We start from the raw sequence: 6,000 nt of genomic DNA on the forward strand, positions 1-6,000 counted from the left end.
ATCTAAAGCGGGGGAGACCCTTTTTCTTAATAACCAACAACTAGAATAACAACATTTCTTCCATAGCCTTATATGACCGACAACTATACAAACTACTCCCTCCGATCCAAAATAAGTGTTGCAGTATTAAAATTGGGGTTAGTTCAAAACTTCAGCAGTTATTATGGATCGGAGGTACTAGATGATTGCCCCGTGCGTTGGCGCAAAAAATATTGTAACCCAGAAATGTGTATCAAACTTGACAACATATTGGGTTTCCATTCATACAGTGACAAGTAGCCACACGCGCCCGCTTCTTTCACAATTGCAGCAGATGTGTGCCTATCTAGCACTCTTTTTGTTGACCAATATAAGACGTATTAGACTGAACACACAAGTCTCTGAAAACATCGTATATTAATAAACAGAGAAAGTATATATATGATAAAAAATAGAAAGGCATCAAAATACATACTCAAAAGTCCTATGAACAATACCTCTTGGTGTAGAACCGCTTGTTACCGCTGCCGCCGTCACATGCACAATACCTTTTTTTTTACAGGAAAAACTTCCGATCTATTCATCAACTGTCGAGGTAGTACAAAAGCACCAGAAGAGGGGTTATGATGAAAGACAACGAAGAAGAAGAGGATGATGACAACTATGTGCCCCCTGAATACGATGATGCTGCAACGGGGGAATCTGAAGATCAAGAGGAACCAGACGATGTGCCCGATGATGGTCTTCGCCGGGTCATTGTTGATGCAAAGAGACAATGCGAAAGTGAAAGGAGAAGCCGAAGTTCGATCGCATGTTAGAGGATCACAAAAAAGGGTTGTACCCCAATTGCGAAGATGGCAACAGAAAGCTCGGTACCACACTGGAATTGCTGCAGTGGAAGGCAGAGAATGATATACTTGACAAAGGATTTGGGAAGCTACTGAAAATATTGAAGAAGAAGCTTCCAAAGGATAACGAATTGCCCGACAGTACGTACGCGACAAAGAAGGTTGTATGCCCTCTAGGATTGGATGTGCAGAAGATACATGCATGCCCTAATGACGAGGATTTGAACGCATGCCCGGTATGCTGTGCACTACGGTATAAGATCAGACGAGATGACCCTGGTGATGTTGACGGAGAGCACCCCAGGAAGAGGGTTCCTGCCAACGTGATGTGGTATGCTCCTATAATACCATGGTTGAAACGTCTGTTCAGAAACAAAGAGCATGCCAAGTTGATGCGATGACACAAAGAGGACCGTAAGAAAGACAGGAAGTTGAGAGCACCTGCCGACGGGTCTCACTGGAAAAAAATTGAGAGAAAGTGGGGGTACTTTGTAGGTGACGCAAGGAATGTATGATTTGGTTTAAGCGCGGATGACATTAATCCTTTTGGGGAGCAGAGCAGCAATCACAACACCTGGCCTGTGACTCTATGTATCTATAACCTTTCTCCTTGGCTGTGCATGAAGTAGAAGTTCATTATGATGCCAGTTCTCATCCAAAGCAAAGTATGATCATATGTCAAAGTTTGACTTTTGACATAGATTTATTAAGAATGCCTCCATTATGGATGTGCACAAGTTGATCCAATTTTTTCTGATCTTATATATAGGACAAATGTTTCCTACAAGCAGTGGTAGTTACCACCACTTGCGTTTTGTATGTTGTATATAGTATCCGTCGAAATCGAGAGTATGTACGTGTAGTATGTAGTATATAACAATGATTAGGTAGTATATATACTATTTTTTAGGAAGTATATACCATATTTCGAGTATGCTTTTTTTTTACGTACAAATATGTACGTATTTCACAAATATAACAAAAACTATGGGCTCATATGCAATTTTTTTATGTAACTTGTTTTGAAATATCTTAGATATAGTATACGAATATATTTAAAATAATAAAGTAGTATATATAGTACCATATGATAGTATATAAGACATATGGGGTAACTACCACCGGGTGGTAGGATGGTATATCCTCAATATACCTCATATACATATTAATTATACCTCTTTATCATTCTCAATATACTTCATTAAATATTTTAAGATACCCCAATACGAGTTTTGTTGAAAAAATATCATCTGTGATGTACTTTTGTAATATACATTTTTCACGTACAAACGCATCAGTATATACGTAAACATTTAAAAATATGTAGACTCACATGAATTTTTTCATAAAACTCATTTTGGGGTATCTAATAATTACTAATGAGGTATATTAAAAATAATAAAGAGGTATAAAAGATTCATCTATGTGGTATATGAGGAGCGGGAGTACGTACTCCCAGGAGTACACAACCATTTTCCTATATATATATATATATATATATATATATATATATATATATATATATATATATATATATATATATATATATTCTTCTATATATGAGGTTGTCTGTCAAAGTATTGAAAAAATCCATGGCTACATTATTAGCCAGAAGTAACATGCGTATGATGCTGCGAAGCTTTTCAAAGTTGTTTTGGAACGGAGTTCCGGATAGAATAATTTGCCTTTTGGTACGAATTTCAGCAAAGGCCTTTCAAATAGCAATATTCGGAAGGCTCTGGCTGAACTTCGTACCAAAAAGCTAATTATCCTATCCGGGACTCCGTTCCAAAACAATTTTGGAGAGCTTCGTACCATTATGCGCCTGTTACTTCCAGCTAATGATGAAGCTATGGTTTTCTTGAATCCTTTTACACTAGACAACGTGACATATAGAAGGCTAGATGAGATCAGGAAAAATATGGACCATTTTTTGCACATCCAGAATGGCCCCATTTTGTTAAATCCCTTGTTTGACATCTATGAGAGGCGGTCCGGACGTCGGACATTCATGAGAGAGGCGGTCCGGTCCGGTCGCTGGACATTTCATGTGATAGGTATTTTTGTTGTTCATATAAAACTCCGGTAACTCTTCAACATGAGGGGGGACGTCGATCAACCCCCTCTCGCCCGACCAAACCCTAGAAGCGTCGAGGCCACCAAAATTTACCAAGTTAAAAGAGCGTTGTCGAGGCCGCCCCATGAAGGAAATTTGCCCTAGAGGCAATAATAAAGTTGTTATTTATATTTCCTTATATCATGATAAATGTTTATTATTCATGCTAGAATTGTATTAACCGGAAACTTAGTACATGTGTGAATACATAGACAAAACAGAGTGTCCCTAGTATGCCTCTACTTGACTAGCTTGTTTATCAAAGATGGTTATGTTTCCTAACCATAGACATGTGTTGTCATTTGATAAACGGGATCACATCATTAGGAGAATGATGTGATGGACAAGACCCATCTGTTAGCTTGGCATAATGATTGTTTAGTTTTATTGCTATTGCTTTCTTCATGACTTATACATGTTCCTCCGACTATGAGATTATGCAACTCCCGAATACCGGAGGAACACTTTGTGTGCTATCAAACGTCACAACGTAACTGGGTGATTATAAAGATGCTCTACAGGTGTCTCCGAAGGTGTTTATTGAGTTGGCATAGATCAAGATTAGGATTTTTCACTCCGTGTATCGGAGAGGTATCTATGGCCCTCTCGGTAATGCACATCACTATAAGCCTTGCAAGCAATGTGACTAATGAGTGAGTTACGGGATGATGCATTACGGAACGAGTAAAGAGACTTGCCAGTAACGAGATTGAACTAGGTATGATGATACCGACGATCGAATCTCCGGCAAGTAACATACCGATGACAAAGGAAACAACATATGTTGTTATGCGGTTTGGCCGATAAAGATCTTTGTAGAATATGTAGGAGCCAATATGAGCATCCAGGTTCCGCTATTGGTTATTGACCAGAGATGTGTCTCGGTCATGTCTACATAGTTCTCGAACCCGTAGGGTCCGCACGCTTAACGTTCGATGATGATTTGTATTATGAGTTATGTGATTTGATGAACGAAGTTTATTCGGAGTCCCGGATGAGATCATGGACATGATGAGGAGTCTCAAAATGGTCGAGAGGTAAAGATTCATATATTGGAAGGTTGCATTCGGACATCGGAATGGTTCCTAGTGATTCAGGCATTTTTCCGGAGTACCGGGAGGTTACCGGAACCCCAGGGAAAAGATATGGGCCTTATGGGCCATAGGAGGGAGGCTAACCAGCCCACAAGGGGCTGGTGCGCCCCCACAAGGGAGGAGGTCGAATTGGACTTGGGGAGGGGGCACCACCCCCTTTCCTTCTCCTACTCCCCCTCCTTCCCTTTTTCCCTCTCCGGTAGAAGGAAAAAAGGGTGGGGCCGAATCCTACTAGGATTGGAGTCCTAGTAGGACTCCCCTCTCCCTGGCGCGCCCCTTGTTGGCCGGCCTGCTCCTTCCGTCCTTTATATACGGGGGCAGGGTGCACCCCAAAGGCACAACAGACAATCTCTCAGCCGTGTGCGGTGCCCCCCTCCACAGTTTTACACCTCGGTCATATCGTCGTAGTGCTTAGGCGAAGCTCTGCACCGGTAACTTCATCATCACCGTCACCACGCCGTCGTGCTGACGGAACTCTCCCCGGCCTCAATTGGATCAAGAGTTCGAGGGACGCCACCGAGCTGAACGTGTGCAGATCACGGAGGTGCCGTGCGTTTGGTACTTGATCGGTTGGATCGCGAAGACGTTCGACTACATCAACCGCGTTACTAAACGCTTCCGCTTTTGGTCTACAAGGGTACGTGGACACACTCTCCCCGGTCGTTGCTATGCTTCTCCTAGATAGATCTTGCGTGATCGTAGGAAAATTTTGAAATACTACATTCCCCAACAATGGCATCAGAGCCAGGTCTATACGTAGATGTTATATGCATGGGTAGAACACAATGAGTTGTGGGCGATAATAGTCATACTGCTTACCAACATGTCATACTTTGATTCGGCGGTATTGTTGGATGAAGCGGCCCAGACCGACATTACATGACCGCGTTCATGAGACTGGTTCTACCGCCGTGCTTCGCACATAGGTGACTAGTGGGTGTCTGTTTCTCCAACTTTAGTTGAATCGAGTGTGACTACGCCCGGTCCTTGTTGAAGGTTAAAACTGCACACTTGACAAAAAATCATTGTGGTTTTGATGCGTAGGTAAGAGCGGTTCTTGCTAAGCCCGCAGCAACCACGTAAAACTTGCAACAACAAAGTAGAGGATGTCTAACTTGTTTTTGGAGGGCATGTTGTGATGTGATATGGTCAAGACGTGATGAGATATAAATTGTTGTATGAGATGATCCTGTTTTTGAAATTATCGGCAACTGACAGGAGCCTTATGGTTGTCTCTTTATTGCATAAGATGCAAGCGCCATGTAATTGCTTTACTTTATCGCTATGCGATAGCAATAGTTGCAAAAGCAATAGTTGGCGAGACGACCATATGATGACACGTTGATAGAGATCATGGTGTCATGCCGGTGACGATAGAAATCATGACAGTACTTTGGAGATGGAGATCAAAGGCACAAGATGATGATGGCCATATAATGTCACATATTTTGATTGCATGTGATCTTTATCTTTTATACATCTTATTTTGCTTGATTCAGCGGTAGTTTATTAGATGATCCCTTACTAAAATTTCAATGTATAAGTGTTCTCCCTGAGTATGCACCATTGTGACAGTTCTTCGTGCTGAGACACCACGTGATGATCGGGTGTGATAAGCTCTACGTTCACATACAACGGGTGCAAGCCAGTTTTGCACGTGCAGAATACTCGGGTTAAACTTGACGAGCCTAGCATATGCAGATATGGCCTCGGAACACTGGAGACCGAAAGGTCAAACGTGAATCATATAGTAGATATGATCAACATAGTGATGTTCACCATTGAAAACTACTCCATCTCACATGATGATCGGACATGGTTTAGTTAATATGGATCACGTGATCATTTAGATGACTCGAGGGATGTCTATCTAAGTGGGAGTTCTTAAGTAATATGATTAATTGAACTTTAATTTATCATGAACTTAGTCCTGATAGTATTTGCATAACTATGTTGTAGATCA

This window comes from Aegilops tauschii, chromosome 3, assembly GCF_002575655.3.
Source record: "Aegilops tauschii subsp. strangulata cultivar AL8/78 chromosome 3, Aet v6.0, whole genome shotgun sequence".
Taxonomy (NCBI): Eukaryota; Viridiplantae; Streptophyta; class Magnoliopsida; order Poales; family Poaceae; genus Aegilops; species Aegilops tauschii.